Genomic DNA, 26,825 nt, shown 5'->3' on the forward strand with positions numbered 1-26,825 from the left:
AGGAGCTACTGGAGATGGATGGACCAAAGCACAGCATTCACCAAGGCCTTTTGGGCATTATCGAATGCCTGCACCGCTGAGGTCCACTCTATCTGCTCATGAGGTGAGCTGCCTGGGATGGAACGGTTATAAAAGTTTACCATCCCCCAAAACTCCTGCAGGGGCTTCACTGAGGGAGGGAGTGGAAACTGCTTCAACCTTTGCAGGTGGGTGAACCGCCCCATGAGAAGATACTTTGTGTGCCAGGAAGTCAACAGCAGGCAGTCCAAACTGGCATTTAGCTGCGTTCACAATCAGGCCATGTTCACTGAGTCTGACAGCTGATGAAGGTGCACCATGTGTTCTTCCGCAGAAGAACTAGCCACCAATATGTCATCCAAGTAGACAAACAAAAACGACCTACCCTGCAGGACTACCGGGCAGAAAGTCCTGAAAGTGAGGAACTGGGTCATTACTGGTCACATTGTTAAGACGCCAAATATCCCCACAGGGTCACCAACCCTCGCCTGCTTTGGGAACCATGTGCAACGGAGATACCCATGCACTGGAGCAGAAACAGATGTGTCAAAAGGAAGGAAACAAGTAGAGCCAGCATGTTCTCCATCAGGCAGAGGGCTTGTGATCCCCAAGCCGTTCAGAGAGCGCAAGCGATCGTCCCGCTCCGCGTCTGACAGTTGGTAGAACCGGAGCAGATTCTCCTTGCTGGGTTCCTCGGCAGACCCATCAGACGGCGGGTGGAAACTGAATCCAACGCAGCAACGACATGGAAGTACTTGGTCTCATCTGTGGTTATCCAAATGAGATGGAACTGGGCTTCCACGTGCTGGAACCATGGTTCTGGAACCATGGTTCTGGATGGTGCTGCCAGAACTCTGGAAGCCCGATAATGACGGTTGGAGCAACGGCCGCCTGCCAAGAAACTGGGTCTGAAAGCACAGCTGGTGGAGAAGCAGCGGCAGCATCTGGTGAGTTCAGCTTAAAAACATGTTCAGATGTTCATAGAGGTTCAGGTCACCACCGTGGGAGTCGGCAGAAAAAGACCAAAATACAACTTGATTTGTTCTCAGTCTCTTCCAATCCAAACCAAAAATAGAATGAAGTGTCTTCTCACCTCACCTTCTGCCCTTCACAATAAAAGCATACATTCAAGTGTGAAATGTATTCATTGATTAAGTCACAGAGTCTCACTTTATCCAGATTACAACATCGAGGTGCAACACAAAATGCTCGCTTTCAACCAGGTGGAGAAAAAACTACAGGAGAAAAATGCAGAAGATGCTGCTGCCCTGCTGAGGCCTTCCTGTTCGCCGCGTCGGGCCGCGCTGCCGCGTCGGGCCGCGCTGCCGCGTCGGGCCGCGCTGCCCCGTCGCTGCGACTGATAACATCAACACCCAGAATCACTGGATCAATGAACTGCTGTCAAACTGCAATCCTGAAATAATCCTGCATTCGATGCAGCAGAATATGGACTGTATTGATCTTTTTACTCTGCAGTGCTAAATGTAATAAGGCTACATGGACAGAGTGGTTTTTCAATCAAAAAAATATCTAACACTGTATGGTTGTACATTCTGAATCAATATCTATACAAATAAATGACAATATGATCAACAACTGCTGGGGTGAAGTCAGTGTTTCAAACTGGACCTGATGACATCATCAGCCCAGAGGTGAAAACATGGCGACCTCCGTATGAGTTCTGGCGACTCAGCAATTTTTAAATGAAGAGGAAAATTGCAACATAATTAGGCCAACATGTTGATCCTTTAAATCTGATGAATGAAACACAAACGTGAAGCGCAGCGACACCTGCAGCGCCACCTGCAGCAGCACCTGCAGCGCTGGGAGGAGAACGCCTCATGTTTTTTTTTTTTATGGCTTTTAATGTTTTATATTATTGAGACATTTTGGATCAAGTTATAATTATATGGATTGTGTTAATATTTACCTCATAGTGAGGTCACCATGAGGTCACAGCGAGGTCACAGAGCCTCCACCAGGTTTCGAGTAATAAATCGGACTACATCAGAACCGGGCCGGCTGGGGTCGGGTCTCACCTCCTTCACATGAGCGTCATCGAAGTACATCCACCTCCTGATCTTGGTCTGGAAGAAGAAGGTGGAGTAGTGCTTGCCGTAGTAGCAGACCACGCCCACCAGGTAGAGCTCGGCCCGCCGGGCCTTCTCCTCCGTCACCCTGTAGAACAGCTGCAGAACCAGAACCGGGTCAGCCCGTACGCCCACCGCGCCCTCCGGGTCGCCTCCGGGTCGGTTCCTCACATCTCCGAGTCGCAGGCGGGTTCCCAGGGAGTGGATGACGTCCTCGGCCAGGTCCGACCGCTCCGAGTCCCACACCAGGCCGATGCTGACGATCTCTGGGCTGTTGAGCAGAACACGGGCGATCCGGAGCTGCTGGCCGCACCGGCTCTGAGGACGGCAAAAGAATCAGGACTGGGACTGGACCAGTACCAGGACTGGACAGTATCTGCTGGGAGCTTACTGGGCAGGTGCGCAGGTCGCCCATGCTGGCGTTGCGCAGCAGCTCTCCGAACATGCTGGGCGTCGGTTTGTCTCTGCACTCCAACATCTTCAGCGCCTGGTGCTGAGGAAGAGGACGAGGAAGAGGAGGAGCAGGAGGAGGAAGAGGAGGAGGAAGAGGAGGAGGAGGAAGAGGAAGAGCAGGAGGAGGAAGAGGAGGAGGAGGAAGAGGAAGAGCAGGAGGAGGAAGAGGAGGAGAGGAAGAGGAGGAGGAGGAGGAAGAGGAGGAGGAGAAAGAGGAAGAGCAGGAGGAGGAAGAGGAGGAGGAGGAAGAGGAGGAAGAGCAAGAGGAAGAGGAGGAGGAGGAAGAGCAGAAGGAGGAAGAGGAGGAGGAGGAAGAGGAGGAGGAGGAAAAGGAGGAAGAGAAAGAGGAGGAGGAGCAAGAGGAGGAAGAGGAGTAGGAGGAGGAAGAGTAGGAGTAAAAGGAGGAAGAGAGGGAGGAGGAGGAGGAGGAAGAGGAGGAACAGGAGGAGGAAGAGGAGGAAGAGGAAGAGCAGGAGGAAGAGGAAGAAGAGGAGGATGAAGAGGAGGAGGAGGAGGAGGAGGAGGAACAGGAGGAGAGGAGGAGGAGGAGGAGGAGGAGGAAGAGGAGGAGGAGGAGGAGGAGGAGGAGGAACAGGAGGAGGAGGAGGAGGAGGAAGAGGAACAGATGTATTCCCTGTATTTCCAGCTGAGGGCTAAAAGGTTTTGGTCCGTTAGCTCAGATCTCAGTTTCTGCTGTAAACGTCTAGAAATACGTAGATAGAAGCTGAGCTCCTTCTGAACACCTTCAGGTGTCTGATTGCCAGGGCAACCATGAGGAGTCACCTGGCTACCGCGCCGGAGCCAAGATGGCGGCTCTGACAGGAACTCACCACAGCGAGGTGGTGGAGACGTAGTGGACCATCTGGATGAAGGGCAGAGGGTCAGAGGTCGCTCGCAGCTACTGCACACACACTGAGAGAGACACCAGGTCAGTCTCACCCGCTGGACCGACCAACGGTCCGGCCGGTCGGTCGGGTCGGTCCGGTCCGGTCGGTCCGGTCGGGTCGGTCCGGTCCGGTCGGTCCGGTCCGGTCGGTCCGGTCGGTCGGTCCGGTCGGCCTCACCTGCTCAAACAGCGTCATGGCGAACTTCTGGTGCGGGATGCAGTGCCTGGCGGTGCAGACGTCCTCCTTGGTATCGTCTGAGATGTGGAAGTGGATTCTCATCAGGATGTTCTCCTGTGAAACACAGAACCAGAGTGAAGGTGTGATCGGACCACGCGGTCCCGGTCCCAGTCGGGTCCCAGGCCCGGTCCGGTCCCGGTCCCAGTCTGGTCCCAGTCGGGTCCCAGTCCCGGTCCGGTCCAATCCCGATCCGGTCCCAGCCGGTCCGTCCCAGTCCCGGTCTGGTCCCGGTCCCAGTCCTGTCCCAGTCGGGTCCCAGGCCCGGTCCGGTCCCAGTCCCGGTCCGGTCCAGGCCCGGTCCGGTCCCGGTCTTACGAAGCACTCGGCGGCGTCGTCCATGATGCCCAGCTGGAAGCGCTGCTGGTCCTGGAAGCTCTGGCCAGCGCGCTGCGCAGGGCGTCGGACGCAGAACCTTCTCGCTGCTGAACTGGAACTGGGCAAAGATGTTCTAAAGGAGAGCAGACAGCAGGTCAGAACGGACCGAAAACCGGGCCAGGACCGGGCCGAGTCCTGGTCCTCACCTTCAGGGCGCAGAAGATGCAGGAATCCTCCAGACACTTATGGGAGGAGAGCTGACGGAAACTCCTACGGAAGATATCCAGGTGCCACAGAACCTGGCAACAGAACCAGAACCAGAATCTGAGACAGAACCAGAACCTGAGTCAGAACCAGAACTAGAACCTGGGAAGAGAACCAGAACCAGAACCTGAGACAGAACCTTTTATTATTTTATTACATGAAACAGTTCTGGTTCTAGTTCTGGTTCTGGTTCGGTCTCAGGTTCTAGTGCTGGTTCTGCCTCCTCTGGGTCTGAGGATGATGATGATGATGAAGATCCTTTACTGGTGTAAGTGGTTCTGGTTCCTCCACCACCAGTGTCACTGAGGATCCGGACCAGAACCGAACCACAAAACGGATCAGAACCCATCCGGCGTTAATCAGAACCGCTCAGCGGGCCGGAGGAGCTGGGTCGGTTTCGAGGGAACCAGAACCAGAAACAGGCTGAGCAGAGACAGAACATGAACGGACCCGACCGCAGGAAGTGCTGACTTAGTTCTGTTTGTTCCCTCCATCCCGCCCCCCGCTGGGTCCAATATGCTGCCAGGTTCTGGTACCGAACCGTCTGCTCATGGCTCCGTGGGACGCCCGGATCAGGAACCTGGCCAATGTGTGTGTTTCAGTGTGTTTCAGTGTGTATCAGTGTGTGTGTGTGTTCAGTGTGTGTCAGTGTGTTTCAGTGTGTATCAGTGTGTGTCAGTGTGTGTGTGTGCATTGTATATCATGTGTATCTGTGTGTATCAGTGTGTATCAGTGTGTGTCAGTGTGTGTCAGTGTGTCAGTGTGTCAGTGTGTGTCAGTGTGTCAGTGTGTGTCAGTGTGTGTCAGTGTGTTAGTGTGTATCAGTGTGTTAGTGTGTATCAGTGTGTATCAGTGTGTATCAGTGTGTGTCAGTGTGTGTCAGTGTGTTTCAGTGTGTATCAGTGTGTGTCAGTGTGTATCAGTGTGTATCTGTGTGTATCAGTGTGTATCTGTGTGTGTCAGTGTGTGTCAGTGTGTATCTGTGTGTATCGGTGTGTATTAGTGTGTATCAGTGTGTATCTGTGTGTATCTGTGTGTATTAGTGTGTATCTGTGTGTATCTGTGTGTATCTGTGTGTATCTGTGTGTATCTGTGTGTATCAGTGTGTGTCAGTGTGTCAGTGTGTATCAGTGTGTATCAGTGTGTCAGTGTGTATCAGTGTGTAATCAGTGTGTATCAGTGTGTATCTGTGTGTATCTGTGTGTATTAGTGTGTATCTGTGTGTATCTGTGTGTATTAGTGTGTATCAGTGTGTATCTGTGTGTATCTGTGTGTATCAGTGTGTATCAGTGTGTGTCAGTGTGTCAGTGTGTATCAGTGTGTATCAGTGTGTGTCAGTGTGTGTCAGTGTGTATCAGTGTGTATCAGTGTATCAGTGTGTATCAGTGTGTATCTGTGTGTATTAGTGTGTATTAGTGTGTATCTGTGTGTATCTGTGTGTATCTGTGTGTATTAGTGTGTATCAGTGTGTATCTGTGTGTATCTGTGTGTATCAGTGTGTATCAGTATCTGTCAGTGTGTGTCAGTGTGTATCAGTGTGTGTCAGTGTGTATCAGTGTGTGTCAGTGTGTATCTGTGTGTATAGTGTGTATTAGTGTGTATCTGTGTGTATCTGTGTGTATCTGTGTGTATCAGTGTGTATCAGTATCTGTCAGTGTGTGTCAGTGTGTATCAGTGTGTGTCAGTGTGTATCAGTGTGTGTCAGTGTGTATCTGTGTGTATTAGTGTGTATCTGTGTGTCAGTGTGTGTCAGTGTGTATCAGTGTGTATCTGTGTGTATCAGTGTGTGTCAGTGTGTGTCAGTGTGTTTCAGTGTGTATCAGTGTGTGTCAGTGTGTGTCAGTGTGTATCAGTGTGTATCTGTGTGTATCAGTGTGTATCTGTGTGTATCTGTGTGTGTCAGTGTGTGTCAGTGTGTGTTAGTGTGTATCAGTGTGTATCAGTGTGTATCAGTGTGTATCTGTGTGTATCAGTGTGTGTCAGTGTGTGTCAGTGTGTATCAGTGTGTGTCAGTGTGTGTCAGTGTATATCAGTGTGTATCTGTGTGTATCAGTGTGTATCTGTGTGTATCAGTGTGTATCTGTGTGTATCAGTGTGTATCAGTGTGTATCAGTGTGTATCAGTGTGTGTCAGTGTGTATCTGTGTGTATCAGTGTGTATCAGTGTGTATCAGTGTGTATCAGTGTGTGTCAGTGTGTATCTGTGTGTATCTGTATCAGTGTGTGTCAGTGTGTTCAGTGTGTATCAGTGTGTGTCAGTGTGTATCTGTGTGTATCTGTGTGTGTCAGTGTGTATCAGTGTGTATCAGTGTGTGTCAGTGTGTGTCAGTGTGTGTCAGTGTGTGTCAGTGTGTATCAGTGTGTATCAGTGTGTGTCAGTGTATATCAGTGTGTGTCCAGTGTGTATCAGTGTGTATCAGTGTGTGTAAGTGTGTATCAGTGTGTATCAGTGTGTATCAGTGTGTATCAGTGTGTGTCAGTGTGTATCTGTGTGTATCTGTGTGTATCAGTGTGTGTCAGTGTGTGTCAGTGTGTATCAGTGTGTATCAGTGTGTATCAGTGTGTATCAGTGTGTGTCAGTGTGTATCTGTGGTATCAGTGTGTATCAGTGTGTATAAGTGTGTATCAGTGTGTGTCAGTGTGTGTCAGTGTGTGTCAGTGTGTATCAGTGTGTCAGTGTGTGTCAGTGTGTATCAGTGTGTATCAGTGTGTGTCAGTGTGTATCAGTGTGTCAGTGTGTGTCAGTGTGTATCAGTGTGTATCTGTGTGTATTAGTGTGTATCAGTGTGTATCTGTGTGTATCTGTGTGTATCAGTGTGTATCAGTGTGTGTCAGTGTGTGTCAGTGTGTATCAGTGTGTGTCAGTGTGTATCAGTGTGTGTATCTGTGTGTATCTGTTTGTATCAGTGTGTATCACTGTGTGTCAGTGTATCAGTGTGTACCAGTGTGTATCAGTGTGTATTAGTGTGTGTCAGTGTGTGTCAGTGTATATCAGTGTGTGTCAGTGTGTATCAGTGTGTATCTGTGTGTATCATTGTGTATCTGTGTGTATCAGTGTGTATCTGTGTGTGTCAGTGTGTGTGTGTGTGTCAGTGTATCTGTGTGTATCTGTTGTATCAGTGTGTATCAGTGTATCTGTGTGTATCTGTGTGTATTAGTGTGTATCAGTGTGTGTCAGTGTGTATCTGTGTGTATCTGTGTGTATCTGTGTGTATCTGTGTGTATCTGTGTGTATCAGTGTGTGTCAGTGTGTGTCAGTGTGTATCAGTGTGTATCAGTGTGTGTCAGTGTGTATCAGAGTGTATCAGTGTGTATCAGTGTGTATCTGTGTGTATCTGTGTGTTTAGTGTGTATCTGTGTGTATCTGTGTGTATTAGTGTGTATCAGTGTGTATCTGTGTGTATCTGTGTGTATCAGTGTGTATCAGTGTCTGTCAGTGTGTGTGTCAGTGTGTATCAGTGTGTATCGTGTGTCAGTGTGTGTCAGTGTGTATCAGTGTGTCAGTGTGTATCAGTGTGTATCTGTGTGTATCTGTGTGTATTAGTGTGTATTAGTGTGTATCTGTGTGTATCTGTGTGTATCTGTGTGTATTAGTGTGTATCAGTGTGTATCTGTGTGTATCTGTGTGTATCAGTGTGTATCAGTATCTGTCAGTGTGTGTCAGTGTGTATCAGTGTGTGTCAGTGTGTATCAGTGTGTGTCAGTGTGTATCTGTGTGTATTAGTGTGTATTAGTGTGTATCTGTGTGTATCTGTGTATCTGTGTGTATCAGTGTGTATCAGTATCTGTCGTGTGTGTCAGTGTGTATCAGTGTGTGTCCAGTGTGTATCAGTGTGTGTCAGTGTGTATCTGTGTGTATTATGTGTATCTGTGTGTGTCAGTGTGTGTCAGTGTGTATCAGTGTGTATCTGTGTGTATCAGTGTGTGTCAGTGTGTGTCAGTGTGTTTCAGTGTGTATCAGTGTGTGTCAGTGTGTGTCAGTGTATATCAGTGTGTATCTGTGTGTATCAGTGTGTATGTGTGTATCTGTGTGTGTCAGTGGTGTCAGTGTGTGTTAGTGTGTATCAGTGTATATCAGTGTGTATCAGTGTGTATCTGTGTGTATCAGTGTGTGTGTCAGTTGTGTCAGTGTGTATCAGTGTGTGTCAGTGTGTGTCAGTGTGTATCAGTGTGTATCTGTGTGTATCAGTGTGTATCTGTGTGTATCAGTGTGTATCTGTGTGTATCAGTGTGTATCAGTGTGTATCAGTGTATCAGTGTGTGTCAGTGTGTATCTGTGTGTATCAGTGTGTGATCAGTGTGTATCAGTGTGTATCAGTGTGTGTCAGTGTGTATCTGTGTGTATCTGTATCAGTGTGTGTCAGTGTGTGTCAGTGTGTATCAGTGTGTGTCAGTGTGTATCTGTGTGTATCTGTGTGTGTCAGTGTGTATCAGTGTGTATCAGTGTGTGTCAGTGTGTGTCAGTGTGTGTCAGTGTGTATCAGTGTGTGTCAGTGTGTGTCAGTGTGTATCAGTGTGTATCAGTGTGTGTCAGTGTGTATCAGTGTGTGTGTGTGTGTATCAGTGTGTATCAGTGTGTATAAGTGTGTATCAGTGTGTATCAGTGTGTATCAGTGTGTATCAGTGTGTGTCAGTGTGTATCTGTGTGTATCTGTGTGTATCAGTGTGTGTCAGTGTGTGTCAGTGTGTATCAGTGTGTATCAGTGTGTATCAGTGTGTATCATTGTGTCAGTGTGTATCTGTGTGTATCAGTGTGTATCAGTGTGTATAAGTGTGTATCAGTGTGTGTCAGTGTGTCAGTGTGTGTCAGTGTGTATCAGTGTGTGTCAGTGTGTGTCAGGTGTATCAGTGTGTATCAGTGTGTGTCAGTGTATATCAGTGTGTGTCAGTGTGTGTCAGTGTGTATCAGTGTGTATCTGTGTGTATTAGTGTGTATCAGTGTGTATCTGTGTGTATCTGTGTGTATCAGTGTGTATCAGTGTGTGTCAGTGTGTGTCAGTGTGTATCAGTGTGTGTCAGTGTGTATCAGTGTGTGTATCTGTGTGTATCTGTTTGTATCAGTGTGTATCACTGTGTGTCAGTGTGTATCAGTGTGTACCAGTGTGTATCAGTGTGTATTAGTGTGTGTCAGTGTGTGTCAGTGTGTATCAGTGTGTGTCAGTGTGTATCAGTGTGTATCTGTGTGTATCAGTGTGTATCTGTGTGTATCAGTGTGTATCTGTGTGTGTCAGTGTGTGTGTGTGTGTCAGTGTGTATCTGTGTGTATCTGTGTGTATCAGTGTGTATCAGTGTGTATCTGTGTGTATCTGTGTGTATTAGTGTGTATCAGTGTGTGTCAGTGTGTATCTGTGTGTATCTGTGTGTATTAGTGTGTATCAGTGTGTATCTGTGTGTATCTGTGTGTATCAGTGTGTATCAGTGTGTGTCAGTGTGTGTCAGTGTGTATCAGTGTGTGTATCTGTGTGTATCTGTGTGTATCAGTGTGTGTCAGTGTGTATCTGTGTGTATCTGTGTGTATTAGTGTGTATCAGTGTGTATCTGTGTGTATCTGTGTGTATCAGTGTGTATCAGTTGTGTGTCAGTGTGTGTCAGTGTGTATCAGTGTGTGTATCTGTGTGTATCTGTTTGTATCAGTGTGTATCAGTGTGTATCAGTGTGTATCTGTGTGTATCAGTGTGTATCAGTGTGTGTCAGTGTGTGTCAGTGTGTATCTGTGTGTATCAGTGTGTCAGTGTGTGTCAGTGTGTATCAGTGTGTATCAGTGTGTGTCAGTGTGTATCAGTGTGTATCTGTGTGTATCAGTGTGTATCTGTGTGTATCAGTGTGTATCTGTGTGTGTCAGTGTGTGTCAGTGTGTGTCAGTGTGTGTCAGTGTGTATCAGTGTGTGTTAGTGTGTATCAGTGTGTATCAGTGTGTATCAGTGTGTGTCAGTGTGTGTCAGTGTGTATCAGTGTGTGTCAGTGTGTGTCAGTGTATATCAGTGTGTATCTGTGTGTATCAGTGTGTATCTGTGTGTATCTGTGTGTATCTGTGTGTATTAGTGTGTATCTGTGTGTATCTGTGTGTATCAGTGTGTATCAGTGTGTATCAGTGTGTGTCAGTGTGTATCAGTGTGTCAGTGTGTATCAGTGTATCTGTGTGTATCAGTGTGTGTCAGTGTGTGTCAGTGTGTATCAGTGTGTCAGTGTGTATCAGTGTGTGTCAGTGTGTATCTGTGTGTATCTGTGTGTGTCAGTGTGTGTCAGTGTGTATCAGTGTGTGTCAGTGTGTATCAGTGTGTATCTGTGTGTATTAGTGTGTATTAGTGTGTATCTGTGTGTATCTGTGTGTATCTGTGTGTATCAGTGTGTATCAGTATCTGTCAGTGTGTGTCAGTGTGTGTCAGTGTGTGTCAGTGTGTATCAGTGTGTGTCAGTGTGTATCTGTGTGTATAGTGTGTATCTGTGTGTGTCAGTGTGTGTCAGTGTGTATCAGTGTGTATCTGTGTGTATCAGTGTGTGTCAGTGTGTGTCAGTGTGTTTCAGTGTGTATCAGTGTGTGTCAGTGTGTGTCAGTGTGTATCAGTGTGTATCTGTGTGTATCAGTGTGTATCTGTGTGTATCTGTGTGTGTCAGTGTGTGTCAGTGTGTGTTAGTGTGTATCAGTGTGTATCAGTGTGTATCAGTGTGTATCTGTGTGTATCAGTGTGTGTCAGTGTGTGTCAGTGTGTATCAGTGTGTGTCAGTGTGTGTCAGTGTATATCAGTGTGTATCTGTGGTATCAGTGTGTATCTGTGTGTATCAGTGTGTATCTGTGTGTATCAGTGTGTATCAGTGTGTATCAGTGTGTATCAGTGTGTGTCAGTGTGTATCTGTGTGTATCAGTGTGTATCAGTGTGTATCAGTGTGTATCAGTGTGTGTCAGTGTGTATCTGTGTGTATCTGTATCAGTGTGTGTCAGTGTGTGTCAGTGTGTATCAGTGTGTGTCAGTGTGTATCTGTGTGTATCTGTGTGTGTCAGTGTGTATCAGTGTGTATCAGTGTGTGTCAGTGTGTGTCAGTGTGTGTCAGTGTGTATCAGTGTGTGTCAGTGTGTGTCAGTGTGTATCAGTGTGTATCAGTGTGTGTCAGTGTATATCAGTGTGTGTCAGTGTGTATCAGTGTGTATCAGTGTGTATAAGTGTGTATCAGTGTGTATCAGTGTGTATCAGTGTGTATCAGTGTGTGTCAGTGTGTATCTGTGTGTATCTGTGTGTATCAGTGTGTCAGTGTGTGTCAGTGTGTATCAGTGTGTATCAGTGTGTATCAGTGTGTATCAGTGTGTGTCAGTGTGTATCTGTGTGTATCAGTGTGTATCAGTGTGTATAAGTGTGTATCAGTGTGTGTCAGTGTGTGTCAGTGTGTGTCAGTGTGTATCAGTGTGTGTCAGTGTGTGTCAGTGTGTATCAGTGTGTATCAGTGTGTGTCAGTGTATCAGTGTGTGTCAGTGTGTGTCAGTGTGTATCAGTGTGTATCTGTGTGTATTAGTGTGTATCAGTGTGTATCTGTGTGTATCTGTGTGTATCAGTGTGTATCAGTGTGTGTCAGTGTGTGTCAGTGTGTATCAGTGTGTGTCAGTGTGTATCAGTGTGTGTATCTGTGTGTATCTGTTTGTATCAGTGTGTATCACTGTGTGTCAGTGTGTATCAGTGTGTACAGTGTGTATCAGTGTGTATTAGTGTGTGTCAGTGTGTGTCAGTGTATATCAGTGTGTGTCAGTGTGTATCAGTGTGTATCTGTGTGTATCAGTGTGTATCTGTGTGTATCAGTGTGTATCTGTGTGTGTCAGTGTGTGTGTGTGTCAGTGTGTATCTGTGTGTATCTGTTTGTATCAGTGTGTATCAGTGTGTATGTGTGTATCTGTGTGTATTAGTGTGTATCAGTGTGTGTCAGTGTGTATCTGTGTGTATCTGTGTGTATTAGTGTGTATCAGTGTGTATCTGTGTGTATCTGTGTGTATCAGTGTGTATCAGTGTGTGTCAGTGTGTGTCAGTGTGTATCAGTGTGTGTATCTGTGTGTATCTGTTTGTATCAGTGTGTGTCAGTGTGTATCTGTGTGTATCTGTGTGTATTAGTGTGTATCAGTGTGTATCTGTGTGTATCTGTGTGTATCAGTGTGTATCAGTGTGTGTCAGTGTGTGTCAGTGTGTATCAGTGTGTGTATCTGTGTGTATCTGTTGTATCAGTGTGTATCAGTGTGTATCAGTGTGTGTCAGTGTGTGTCAGTGTGTATCTGTGTGTATCAGTGTGTCAGTGTGTGTCAGTGTGTATCAGTGTGTATCAGTGTGTGTCAGTGTGTATCAGTGTGTATCTGTGTGTATCAGTGTGTATCTGTGTGTATCAGTGTGTATCTGTGTGTGTCAGTGTGTGTCAGTGTGTGTCAGTGTGTGTCAGTGTGTATCAGTGTGTGTTAGTGTGTATCAGTGTGTATCAGTGTGTATCAGTGTGTGTCAGTGTGTGTCAGTGTGTATCAGTGTGTGTCAGTGTGTGTCAGTGTATATCAGTGTGTATCTGTGTGTATCAGTGTGTATCTGTGTGTATCTGTGTGTATCTGTGTGTATTAGTGTGTATCTGTGTGTATCTGTGTGTATCAGTGTGTATAAGTGTGTATCAGTGTGTGTCAGTGTGTATCAGTGTGTGTCAGTGTGTATCAGTGTGTATCTGTGTGTATCAGTGTGTGTCAGTGTGTCAGTGTGTATCAGTGTGTGTCAGTGTGTATCAGTGTGTGTCAGTGTGTATCTGTGTGTATCTGTGTGTGTCAGTGTGTGTCAGTGTGTATCAGTGTGTGTCAGTGTGTATCAGTGTGTATCTGTGTGTTAGTGTGTATCAGTGTGTATCTGTGTGTATCTGTGTGTATCAGTGTGTATCAGTGTGTGTATCTGTGTGTATCTGTTTGTATCAGTGTGTCAGTGTGTATCAGTGTGTGTCAGTGTGTATCAGTGTGTACCAGTGTGTATCAGTGTGTGTCAGTGTGTGTCAGTGTATATCAGTGTGTGTCAGTGTGTGTCAGTGTGTATCTGTGTGTATCTGTGTGTATCAGTGTGTATCAGTGTGTATCTGTGTGTATCTGTGTGTATCAGTGTGTATCAGTGTGTATCTGTGTGTGTCAGTGTGTGTCAGTGTGTATCAGTGTGTGTCAGTGTGTATCAGTGTGTGTCAGTGTGTATCAGTGTGTATCAGTGTGTATCTGTGTGTATCAGTGTGTATCAGTGTGTGTCAGTGTGTATCAGTGTGTGTCAGTGTGTATCTGTGTGTATCAGTGTGTATCAGTGTGTGTCAGTGTGTGTCAGTGTGTATCAGTGTGTGTCAGTGTGTATCAGTGTGTATCTGTTTGTATCAGTGTGTATCTGTGTGTATCTGTGTGTATCTGTTTGTATCAGTGTGTGTCAGTGTGTATCTGTGTGTATCTGTGTATCAGTGTGTATCTGTGTGTATCTGTGTATCAGTGTGTATCAGTGTGTCAGTGTGTGTCAGTGTGTATCAGTGTGTGTCAGTGTGTATCAGTGTGTCAGTGTGTATCTGTGTGTATCTGTGTGTATCAGTGTGTATCAGTGTGTGTCAGTGTGTATCAGTGTGTGTCAGTGTGTATCTGTGTGTATCTGTGTGTCAGTGTGTATCAGTGTGTATTAGTGTGTATCAGTGTGTATCTGTGTGTGTCAGTGTGTGTCAGTGTGTATCAGTGTGTATCAGTGTGTATCAGTGTGTATCTGTGTGTGTCAGTGTGTATCAGTGTGTATCAGTGTGTATCAGTGTGTCAGTGTGTATCAGTGTGTATCAGTGTGTATCAGTGTGTATCTGTGTGTGTCAGTGTGTATCAGTGTATCAGTGTGTATCAGTGTGTGTCAGTGTGTACAGTGTGTATCAGTGTGTATCAGTGTGTGTCAGTGTATCAGTGTGTATCAGTGTGTGTCAGTGTGTATCAGTGTGTATCAGTGTATCAGTGTGTATCAGTGTGTATCAGTGTGTATCAGTGTGTATCAGTGTGTATCTGTGTGTCAGTGTGTATCAGTGTATCAGTGTGTGTCAGTGTGTATCAGTGTGTATCAGTGTGTACCGTGTGTATCAGTGTGTATCAGTGTGTGTCAGTGTGTGTCAGTGTGTACAGTGTGTGTCAGTGTGTACCAGTATGTCAGTGTGTTGTGTGTCAGTGTGTACCAGTGTGTGTCAGTGTGTACATGTATCAGTGTGTGTCAGTGTGTGTCAGTGTGTCAGTGTGTACAGTGTGTGTCAGTGTGTACAGTATGTATCAGTGTGTTAGTGTGTGTCAGTGTGTACCAGTGTGTGTCAGTGTGTACAGTATGTATCAGTGTGTATCAGTGTGTGTCAGTGTGTACACTATGTATCAGTGTGTGTTAGTGTGTGTCAGTGTGTGTCAGTGTGTACCAGTGTGTACCAGTGTGTGTCAGTGTGTACCAGTATGTATCAGTGTGTGTCAGTGTGTGTCAGTGTGTACCAGTGTGTGTCAGTGTGTACAGTATGTATCAGTGTGTATCAGTGTGTGTCAGTGTGTACCACTATGTATCAGTGTGTGTTAGTGTGTGTCAGTGTGTGTCAGTGTGTACCAGTGTGTACAGTATGTATCAGTGTGTGTGTCAGTGTGTGTCAGTGTGTGTCAGTGTGTACCAGTGTGTATCAGTGTGTGTCAGTGTGTATCAGTGTGTGTCAGTGTGTATCAGTGTGTACCAGTATGTATCAGTGTGTGTCAGTGTGTGTGTCAGTGTGTATCAGTGTGTGTCAGTGTGTGTCAGTGTGTACCAGTATGTATCAGTGTGTGTCAGTGTGTGTGTCAGTGTGTGTCAGTGTGTGTCAGTGTGTGTGTCAGTGTGTACAGTGTGTGTCAGTGTGTGTCAGTGTGTACCAGTGTGTACAGTGTGTGTCAGTGTGTGTCAGTGTGTGTGTCAGTGTGTACCAGTGTGTGTCAGTGTGTCAGTGTGTACAGTGTGTGTCAGTGTGTGTCAGTGTGTACAGTATGTATCAGTGTGTGTCAGTGTGTGTCAGTGTGTGTGTCAGTGTGTACAGTGTGTATCAGTGTGTCAGTGTGTGTCAGTGTGTGACAGTGTGTGTCAGTGTGTACCACTATGTATCAGTGTGTCAGTGTGTACAGTATGTATCAGTGTGTGTCAGTGTGTGTGTCAGTGTGTACAGTGTGTACCAGTGTGTACCAGTGTGTGTCAGTGTGTGTCAGTGTGTGTCAGTGTGTATTAGTGTGTGTCAGTGTGTGTCAGTGTGTATCAGTGTGTGTCAGTGTGTGTCAGTGTGTACCAGTGTGTACCAGTGTGTGTCAGTGTGTGTCAGTGTGTGTCAGTGTGTATTAGTGTGTGTCAGTGTGTATCAGTGTGTATCAGTGTGTGTCAGTGTGTGTCAGTGTGTGTCAGTGTGTATTAGTGTGTGTCAGTGTGTGTCAGTGTGTATCAGTGTGTATCAGTGTGTGTCAGTGTGTCAGTGTGTATCAGTGTGTGTCAGTGTGTATCAGAGTGTATCAGTGTGTATCAGTGTGTGTCAGTGTGTGTCAGTGTGTATCAGTGTGTGTCAGTGTGTACCAGTGTGTGTCAGTGTGTGTCAGTGTGTGTGGTACCTGCAGTGCGCTGTTCAGGAAGCAGCTGTTCTGACCCGGCTCGTTGCTCAGCCCTTACTGGGAGCGATGGACGCCATGGTGTGCGCCGCCGCCACTCCCTGTGTGCCTCCGCCGCCTCCTGATGCAAAGTAGTTCCCCTTCCACGACATGCTCCTTCCTCTGCTGCGTCCCTGATCAACTTCCTGGTTCTTCGGTCCAGGGATCCATGTCATCCGGACAGGAGGACGCTGGTGAGAAAAACTCCCGGACGAACCCCCAAAAATCTGTTTGATCAAAATTTCCTCCTGTTGTTCTACATTAAAATAAAAACAATCCAGGAAATTTTCTTCAGCTCCAGCAGCTCAGGCTTCCAGTGAGGATTCAACGACTGGTTTAATTTCCCAAATCTGACACTTTGAAAGGCAGGTCAGGGGTTAAAGGTCAGCAGAGTCGTCAGGGGTCAGCACAGATCTGCAGGAGAAGAAGAAAGAGCTGATCATCCGGGAAAACGAGATTCCTAAACAAACATTCCAGTTTCTCTTCCTGAGACTGAGAAAATCCCAACGCTATGCCAGTCTGACGGGCCAAATCAGAACCTGTAGACCGGGCCAAGGAGCCAGAACCAGCAGCTACAGTCTGGTGTGAATCAGAGCCCGGCCCGGTTCTGAACGCTGACGCAGCAGGAACTGAGGCTCCGGTTCCCAGTAATGACAGAGGAAAACCCAGAATTACTGGTTCAGACGCTGCGTCACTGCAGCCGTCTGGTCCAGTTCCACCAAATGGGTCAGAACCTGCCCGGACCAGACTGTGACTCAGAACCACCGGGTGGAACCGAGGGGTTCAGGATGAACGGACCCACCCAGGGAGCCGGTTCTGAGACGCTCAGGGAGCAACAGGAGGCAGAGGATTAAGGAGCGCTGCAGGGAGCGCTTGTTTACTACACCAGGAGCCAGATAGACTCAATCCCGACTGGACCCGGCTGAAACCACCAGGCGGTTTGTCTGCCACCAGGCGGTTCTGTCTGCCACCAGGGGGCGCCACTGAGGTGCTTCCTGCTGGGAGTCAGGGGCAACAGTCAGATTAGCTGATCACACCGAGGGATTGGAGCTGGGTTCTGGAGCACACCGACCCGTCAGGCCCGGTTCTGACAGCAACCGGAGGAACCTCAGACTGTGGAAGAAACATCCCTGATTATGAACCTTTGACCTTTGAAATGCTTCATCCTACAGATTAATCCCATCAGTGTGGGGAAAGTTAGTTGGATGGAAGAACTTTTTGACTAATACTGAGGAGAGTTTGATTTGTTTATTCATGTCTGTTTTCAACAATAAAACAAAAATACTGTTCAGCTGCAGAACCAGAGATAATCACAGGAAAACCCAGGAAGATTCTTTCGGACCCACCAGAACCCAGTGTGTTCCAAACTTCCTGTTCCTGATGATTTATGGAGAATCCGATTGGACAGAGATGGACCAATCAGAACTCTATTTTCCAACAGTCAGCGAGCGCATCACAGCCGCCACAATTCTCCTCAGTGACTTCATCAGATCTGAAGGTCCGATCGGGTCCGGATTTAACACCGGGCCAGAAATCTGGACAAAGATTCTGAAGGAAGAACCTTTGGTACCGGTCCGATCAGCCAGAGCCGCTTCAGAACCTCTGGTGCCGTTTTTTTTCTTCACTTTGTAACATTGATTTAAAAGCTGCTATAAATTGAAGCACATCATCAGAGAGTGACGACAGGAACCCGGTTCTGACGTAACTGGGTCCGGTCTGTTAAACTCACACAGACGACCAGATCACGAAGAGTCGGTGAAGACAGAGCCGCTGACCCGTTTGGGCTCGGCCCGCAGGACAATTCTGGCCCGGGTTCCATCGCAGCCCTTCGGTGCCGCAGCCCAAAAATAACTCTGGAAGTGGATCAGTTTGATCCAGAACTGTTCCTGTTCTGAAACGGTTCTACTGAGAACCGGAGGAGAACCAGAGAGCTCCATGTGTAAAGCAACGGCGGAGGTTGCATCATACTGTGGGACTGCCGCTTCCTGGAGTTCTAAACACAAACCAGTACGGTCCAAAGGATCAACCAGAACCCCAGCTGGCTGGTCCGTTCCGGGTCGATAGACCTGGATCAGAACCCGGCTGACACTTCTGCTAATGCGCTAACAGCAGAGCTAACTTTTAGCTTAGCTCTTTAGCTTTTCTGCTAGCTTTGATAACTCGCAGCACTTAGCTTCCAATAATTTTTTCCAGATAAATTCTAAACTTTACCTGAATAAACTTCAACGTTCAGCGTTTATATTCATAAAACATTTACACAGAAATCTGTTTCCTGTGGCGAATGATGCTTATTCTATACCCAGAATGCATCACTGCAGCCTGTAGTGGGCATCAACATGGCTGAATTTAGCGCTTTAGCAGCAGCTACTACTAACACTTCAGCACCTGGAATAGCACTTGCTAACGTTGTAGCTAGCACTGCCAGCCGCTGGTTGTGACTCTCAGAGAGAATCAACTCTTGTATCGTTCTTTACTTCCTGTTTCCTGTTTACTATGTTTCCCTTCCTGTTTCTAGAGTTCACATCATTCTCCGTAGTTCTGGAGAGCAGGTCTGATCCAATCTTTTGTCTGAGCTCCATCTGAACAGAACCTGGTCGTGTAAAAGGTTCTGGTTCTGGTAACTTTAACAATCTGGGAGGAGCTGCTCTTCCTCATGGTTCTGCTGCTGATCCAGATGCTTCAGAACCGGTCCGGTCAGAACCATCTCTCTGCCTCAGGCATCAGTTTTTACTGATTGACCGGATCTAGAACCAGATCCAGAACCAGGTCCAGAACCAGGTCCAGAACCAGATCCAGAACCAGATCCAGAACCAGCGTTCTGTTCTGGTGCAGCTGGAGTCTCCTCAGTCTGAAGCACGGCGGTGGCAGCATCATGGCTGGAGCATCAGAACCACCTGGTTCTGGTCCAGATTGAGTCCAATGGAGAAGAGCTGAGCAGTCAGTATGTTTACTGGCTGAGTGGGTCGATCAGAACCAGCTTCTGGCACCAGAATGAAAACATCCAGAACCTCATTCATGGTTCAAGAAACACCAGGACTCACAGGCCTTAATACCAGAGTTCTGACCCAACAGAACCAGGCTGGGTCAGGTCTACCAGAACCGATGGATTCTCCTGGTCTGAGCAGAACCTGGTTGTGGGTTCTGGATTGAGTTCGCAGTGATCTGGACCCGGCTTTCCAGAACTCCAGCAGAACTGCAGTAGCTTTGGTTCAAGATGAGTCCAGAACCTCCAGAACCGGTTCTGTTCTCCTTCCCTAGAAAGTTCTGCTCAGATCAGAACTTTCTGGAGGAACACAACACAAACTCTGTTCCGGTCGTAGTAGAAGCAGAAACCAGGTCCAGAACCAAACCAGAACCGGGTCTGTGTGGGAACGGCTTCCTCCTGCTGGTCCCGGTGGGAATCATCCACAGCCGGGAGTCCAGAACCACGAACCAACCCGAACACCCGATCCCTCAGAGCCGAATCCGACCCGGACCCGGGCTGAGCAGAACCGGCCGAACCGCAGCGTGAAGCGGCAGTTTTCCATGACATCACTTCCAGCAAACTTCAGGAACAAAGAGCCCGGAGCGGACCGGAACCGGGCCGGAACCGAGACCGACAGCACCGCAGGCCGGGACAAGTCGAGCCGGAGAGGACCGCAGCTCCAGACCGGAACCGGACTGCGGAGCAGCGGCGGCTCCGTGGCGAAGCATCACAGCGAGCAGGACGCGGTCAGAACCGGAACTCCGAGGTTCGGCGGAGCGGCTCACCTGCGGCCGGAGGGGAGACCTTCACCCGGCAGGATGCGGGGCGGCCCGTGGCCGGACGGCAGAATCTGGACCCGGACCGGACCGGACGGAGCGGAGCGGAGCGGCGGGTATTGTGCTGAACGGAGGGGGCGGAGTTACTACCTGCAGCACGGGCACGCGCACAACCGGCGCGAGGCCGGCCGGGAGCGCGCCGGGTTGTGCGCGTGAGGTGCAGAGAGGCGGCGGAACAGCTTGACCCGGTCCATTCAGGTTCTGGAGGGTCCAGTTAGGATGACCTTCAGTTTCTGATCGGATGAAACTTTCTGCTTTGTGACGTCATCATTTCTCTCAACATCCCATAATAGAAACTGGATCCGCTTCGTCACAGTTTGAGATTTTTCTTCTTTTTAGAAACAAATAAAGTTTCAGGAGAATCAGAGAGACTGCGGCCTAGTCAAAGTCCAGGAGCAGAGAAGGCGGTGGAGACCAGCTGGGATCATTTCATTCAGATTAACGTTTTACATCAATCAGATCTAAGTTTTTGCTTCTGGATCCAGTTTTTAGTTGTATTTTCAGTAAATAAAATTTTTTTTACTTCTTTTATTTTGAATTTTCACTTTAAATGAGATAATTTTAGATATTTTATTAATTTCCAGGGAATTTAATCTGTTTCTTCCTGACTTTTTATTTCCATGTTTTATTGTTTCTGTTTGTATTTTATTCATGATTGTTTTTAACTGAACTCAGTTTTATTTAATGTGAAATAAAAACTCAGTTGGTTCTGAACCAGAACCAGAATCAGAACCATTCAATATTGTTGCAACACAGAGAAAGGCGATTCTAGGAATAAAAATAAATGTAATTTTTAACCAATCAGGAGCAAAAAGTCCTGGTAAAAAAAAAAAAACCTAAAAATATGATTTAACTGGTTTTTATTTTATTGTTTATTTTATTGTCTTCTATTTATCTTCTTTAATTATATAAATTTATCCTGAACTCAAATCTAAAGTAGAAAAGTTAAAAGTTTTAGTTACTCTCAGTTTTTTTCTCCCACAGCAGCAGGTCGGACCGGGTCGACCCATCAGAACCGTTTGGACCTGGAACGCCGCTGTGAGCTGATCGAGCAGCCGGCGGCTCTGAGTATTGATCAGGTATTGATCCGATAGAAGCTGTGAGCATCGACCCGGCAGCTCCCTGCTGACTCGTTGGTTCTGATCCTGACCCGTTTACTACAAACAGAACACACTGCAGTTCTGCTAGACCCAAAAACACAACAACACAGACGGAGTCCGGAGGAACCGGGCCCTGGGCCGAGCTGGATGAAGAGGCCCCTTCAGGCCCCTTCGGGCCAGAGGAACAACAGGAAACATCACATCTGTGTTGGGTTTGGTCTCGGTTCTAAATGAAGAGTTCTGGTTCTGGTTCTGATTCTTTCTGATTTGTTTCTTTCTGGTTTTCTTGTGAAATATTCAGTTTGTATCTGAGCAGAACGTTTATTCTGAGCAGTAGTTAGCCGTGCTAACCATGAAGTATTCATCATAAGCATTAGCTATGCTAACACTAAGTCACTACATCAGTGTGGTATTTAGCAGAAGCTAATGCTAAACCGCTAAATTAAACCATTTTGAAAAATCATAACAATCAGCTGAGTAAATGTAGAATTTATCAGGGAAGCTAAATGCGCTAAAGTTTAGTCAGTGTTAGCAAAAATGCTAAAATTAGCTCCAGCATTAGCGCAGTCAGTGAGCTGCTCCTTTCTGGTTCTGATCATAAAACAAACAGGAACATTTAATGACTGTAGAACAACCAGGACCAATCTCCTCTGGTTCTGCACCACACGGGTCAGAACCGTCCAGAACCAGCTGCCGGGGCGGCAGAGAGTCCGGATGTCTGGTGCAGCAGCAGCTCTGGGTTTGGGTGGAGATCTCATCTGAACCGCAGCTCAGAACCTCAAACATTCCTCCTCCGCCTGGCTTCTATTAAACCGGGCCCAACCGGCTCTGACGGGCTGAGGCATTTAAACAACTGGGTTCTGCTCATAGAGAACCGAGACCTTTAGACTCTTCTGGGTTTAGCAACAGCTGAAGGTTCTGGTTCTGAGTTTATTAAGATCTACAGCTTTCAGGTCATATTAAACATTAAATCAGAGCAAAATCTGACAGGTTCTGATGAGGTTCTGATGATCCGTTCAGGTTAAAACTTTCTGACCGGCTCAGAACCAGAACCAGAGCCGGGTCAGAAGCGTCCTGCTTCCTGTTTTCTGCTGTGGAAAACGACCTGCCTGTTTTCAGTTCCTGCTGGCTCGGCCCGCTGAGCCGGGTCAGAACCGCTCTGGACCTTATCTCTGCTGCAGCAGCTGCAAGCAGAACCGGGACTGAGCGGTTCCAGTTCTGCTCTGGTTCAGACAGAACCGGTCCAGAAAGAGGCCGACGTTACAAACAGAACCATGTTAGTTTATTGTTTTGGTTCTGGAGACACTTTGTGGGCGGGGCTTAATGTACAATTATTGAAAAGAAAAAACCTGAAAACTGATTAAAAGATTATTCATGTTTCTAATTATTACAGCAATTTTATTTCTCTGTTGATTTAATTGGTGAGGTGTGAATGCTAATCGACCTTTGACCTCTGACTGGACCAGAACCATAAACTTGGACCTGTGACAGTGGTCAAACTGGTCAGAGTTCAGTTTCCAGTGAGAACCAGTAAAACTGGAGACGTTTCCTCCTCGCTGATGGACACACAGTTCAGCTGGATGAGACCGGAGACAAAAAGCTGCTAGAAACCATAAAGACAAACTGGGCCGACATGTCGCTCTTTACTGGGATTACTGGAGGAGCCCCAGTCTGGACCAGTTCACTAACAGAGAGTCTTCCTCAAACTGAAACCAAAAGGCGGAAAACATTAAAAACGAAGCAGAAACTCGACGTTAATCGAGCTCAATGGGATAAAAACCAGACAGAGACCTGAAGGGAGACGAGAATCAAGGTAATGGCCAGGTGGCTTTAACACACCTGAGTCCAGGTGAACCTGACTGCTGTGAGGAGTCGGCCATCTTGTTCAGGTGGAACCAGAAACATCAGAGGAGGAGAGTCAGAACCGCTACAGTCTCACAACAACGAGTTCGGTTGAACCAGCTGAACATTAAACATCCTGTCAGCTGACACACACACACACACGCACGTACACACACACTTGAATGTGTGTGTGTTACCTGCATGACATCACCTTTGTTATCCTGTATCACATCCCAGGTGTTTACTCTAGCAGTCATATGATGGTGACTGACACACACACACACACACACACACACACACACACACACACACACACACACACACACACACACACACACACACACACACACACACACACACACAGAGCCGTAACAGTTTGCTCTCGGCTCCAACTCGCTGCATACTGAGACTATCATCAGGACTTTGAACCAGAGATCTAAAATTCAGCAAAGATCAATGAAAATATTTTTCTTGTTTCAAGATTTAAAGGAACAGTATTGTGTGTTTTTCTGCCACTCTAATTGCTGAATTTCTGCTGGCTAGTCTGAAGGGGCTGAGTGGGGGAGGAGCTAAGTGGAAAGGCGGGGCTAGGTCCACTGAGGCGTTTAGCACAGCTGAATGGTTGCCATGGAGACTGGAGGATTGAGTCAAAGCAGCTCTAGACATGATGTCATCAACCTAATTCAGTCGTTTGTTTGTTGTTCCCTGTTGCTCAATAAAGTTTCTTGAAAAAAAGAGGGAGGAAATGGAACAGACTTCAAAATAAGAGCATGAAGGATTCAGTTGAATGTTTACAAAACAACAAAATAAATCATCACTTTAGCAATTTATACGGAAATTAAATTTAGAGGAATCCAATTAAAAGTTAGCAGGAGCGCTAACGATGAGCCTCCCGTTTTTAGCTATCAGGTGTTTTTGCCTTTTGCTTGGGTTTAAGTATTTTATAAAAGTGATGATGTCATCAGCATGAAGCAAAAAAACTGGAGTTACAATTACAATATCATTTTAATGCTGGTAATATTTCAAAAACAACCTTTTTAAATATTACAGCCTGAAGTTTATGTGGTTCAACTAAATGCGTTTCCTGATGAATGAAGCAGTTTATTAATCTGAGATTAAACTTTATTCATCTAAATGTTCTGCAGGAAGGAAACATTTACTTCAAACTGGAGATGATCTCACATTTACAAACTTTACTGTTAAAGTTGGACCTAAATGTTCATGAACTGAATCAAACATCAGTTCAAACCTCTGATGGAGTTTTAAAGCCTCCATTTCCCATCTGGCTCTGATCCACCAGAGAAGCTTCACCTGAGTCTCCATCCGATCCGGACCTCCAGAACCGCAGAACGTTCCTGTGTCGGCCCGAGACCGGCTCACCTTCACACGGCCTGCTGCTCCTCCTGCTGGGCCTCCTTCCTCCTCTTCCTCCTGCCTCTTCCTCCCTGCACGAGACTCAGCCAGGAATGACATCATCCTGTCAGCAGCACACCTGTCTCCTCCTGCTGCCGCCGGCCACTTCCTGGATCTCTTAAAGGGCCAGCTCCAGCGCCAGGACAACAGGTGGAAGGGCAGAACCGGACCAGAACAGAACCAGAACCGGACCAGAACAGAACCAGAACCGGACCAGAACAGAACCAGAACCGGACCAGAACAGCACCAGAACCGGACCAGAACAGAACCAGAACCGGACCAGAACAGAACCAGAACAGAACCAGAACAGAACCAGAACCGGACCAGAACAGAACCAGAACAGAACCAGAACAGGACCAGAACAGCACCAGAACAGAACCAGAACCGGACCAGAACAGCACCAGAACCGGAGCGTGTGAAAGAACCGTGGGAACCGGCTCTGCAGGTCACCAGCATTCAGCTGCTAATTTCATCCAACAATACAATACAGTCATTAGCCATGCAGACACACACACACATTAACACACACACACACATTAACACACACACACACATTAACACACACACACACACACACACACACATTAACACACACACACACACACACATTAACACACACACATTAACACACACACACACACATTAACACACACACACACACATTAACACACACACACACACATTAACACACACACACACATTAACACACACACACACATTAACACACACACACACATTAACACATTAACACACACACACACACACATTAACACACACACACACATTAACACACACACCACACATTAACACACACACACACATTAACACACACACACACATTAACACACACACACACATTAACACACACACACACACACATTAACACACACACACACACATTAACACACACACACATTAACACACACACACACACATTAACACACACACACACATTAACACACACACACATTAACACACACACACACACAAACACACACACACACATTAACACACACACACACTTAACACACACACACATTAACACACACACACACACACAAACACACACACACACACATTAACACACACACACACACATTAACACCACACACACATTAACACACACACACACACACACATTAACACACACACACACACAAAACACACACACACACATTAACACACACACACAAACACACATTAACACACACACACACATTAACACACACACACACATTAACACACACACACATTAACACCACACACACACACACATTAACACACATTAACACACACACACACATTAACACACACACACATTAACACACAAACACACACACATTAACACACATTAACACACACACACATTAACACCCACACACATTAACACACACACACACACACACATTAACACACACACACACACATTAACACACACACACATTAACACACATTAACACACACACACACACATTAACACACATTAACACACACACACATTAACACACACACACATTAACACACACACACACATATTAACACACACACACACACATTAACACACACATATTAACACACACACACACATTAACACACATTAACACACACACACACACACACATTCACACACAACACACACACACACACACACACACACACACACATTAACACACACACACACATTAACACACACACACACATTAACACACACACACACACACACATTAACACACACACACACAAACACACACACACACATTAACACACACACACACATTAACACACACACACACACACACATTAACACACACACACATTAACACACACACACATTAAACACACATTAACACACACACACACACATTAACACACACACACACATTTACACACATTAACACACACACACATTAACACACACACATACATTAACACACACACACATTAACACACACACACATATTAACACACACACACACACATTAACACACACACACACATATTAACACACACACACACACATTAACACACACATATTAACACACACACACATTAACACACATTAACACACACACACACACACATTTACACACATTAACACACACACACATTAACACACACACACACACACACACATTTACACACATTAACACACACACATTAACACACACACACACACACATTAACACACATTAAACACACACACACACACACATTAACACACACACACACACACATTAACACACACACACACACACACATTAACACACACACACACATTAACACACACATATTAACACACACACACACACATTAACACACATTAACACACACACACACACATTAACACACACACACATTAACACACACACACACACATTAACACACACACACACACACACACACATTAACACACACACACACACACATTAACACACACACACACACACACACACACATTAACACACACACACATTAACACACACACACATTAACACACACATATTAACACACACACACATTAACACACACACACATTAACACACACACATTAACACACACACACATTAACACACACATCATCTACTTGTTGCTCTGATTTATGCCAAACATTCCTGACGTTTAGAATATAAATTAAATGTTTAAAGGTTCTAGAGGTTCTGTTTGACCCGTTGGATCAGAACCATCAGAACCAACAAAAACTAAAAAATCTGATGAGTTTTCTCTGTTTGGACTAAAACAGAAAAATAAAGAGATTATTGTTCATTTTCATTTGATAA

The 26,825-nt window shown here is 46.3% G+C and overlaps 1 pseudogene; it reads right to left on the reverse strand.

Annotated features, from left to right (window-relative positions):
- The window catches only part of LOC129355070 (inactive ubiquitin carboxyl-terminal hydrolase 54-like), a 40,721-nt pseudogene extending 16,114 nt beyond the window's left edge, over positions 1–24,607 (reverse strand).
- Positions 24,608–26,825: the final 2,218 nt, after the last annotated feature.

The sequence above is a fragment of the Poeciliopsis prolifica genome, unplaced genomic scaffold, assembly GCF_027474105.1.
Source record: "Poeciliopsis prolifica strain line A6 unplaced genomic scaffold, Auburn_PproV2 SCAFFOLD124, whole genome shotgun sequence".
NCBI classification, from domain to species: domain Eukaryota; kingdom Metazoa; phylum Chordata; class Actinopteri; order Cyprinodontiformes; family Poeciliidae; genus Poeciliopsis; species Poeciliopsis prolifica.